Source organism: Mandrillus leucophaeus, unplaced genomic scaffold (genome assembly GCF_000951045.1).
Source record: "Mandrillus leucophaeus isolate KB7577 unplaced genomic scaffold, Mleu.le_1.0 Scaffold489, whole genome shotgun sequence".
NCBI lineage: Eukaryota > Metazoa > Chordata > Mammalia > Primates > Cercopithecidae > Mandrillus > Mandrillus leucophaeus.
Genome location: NW_012105242.1, coordinates 1,107,285 through 1,107,850, shown reverse-complemented (window position 1 = coordinate 1,107,850; position 566 = coordinate 1,107,285).

Genomic DNA, 566 nt, shown 5'->3' with positions numbered 1-566 from the left:
TATGATATTCTGGATAAACCAAAACTATAGAGAAAGTAAACAAAACAAACCAAACAAGAAAACTGTGGTTGCCAGGGGTTTGTGGAGAGCGAGCAGGGAGGGATGAAAAGGTGAAGCACAGGAGAATTTTAGGGCAGTGATGTTCTGCATAATAAGGTAATGGTGGATGCATGTTATACCTTTGCCAAGACCTGCACACTACATAACACAGAGTCAACTCTAATATAAACTATGGGCCTTAGTTAATAATAAGGTACCCATATCAGCTCATCAATTGTAACAAATGTACTGCACTAATATAAGATGTTAATAATGGGGAAAAGTAGGGGAGGGAGAGAGGGAGTATAAGGGAACTCTCCGTACTTTCCTCTCCATTTTTCTGTAAACCTAAAATGCTCTGAAAAAAATAAAGTTTAGCCAAGCACAGTGGCTTACGCCTGTAATCCTAGCACTTTGGGAGGCTGAGGTGGGAGGATCACTTGAGGTCAGGAGTTTGAGATCAGCCCAGGCAACATGGTGAGAACCCATCTCTACAAAGAAAAAATAAAAAATGAGTTGGGTGTGAT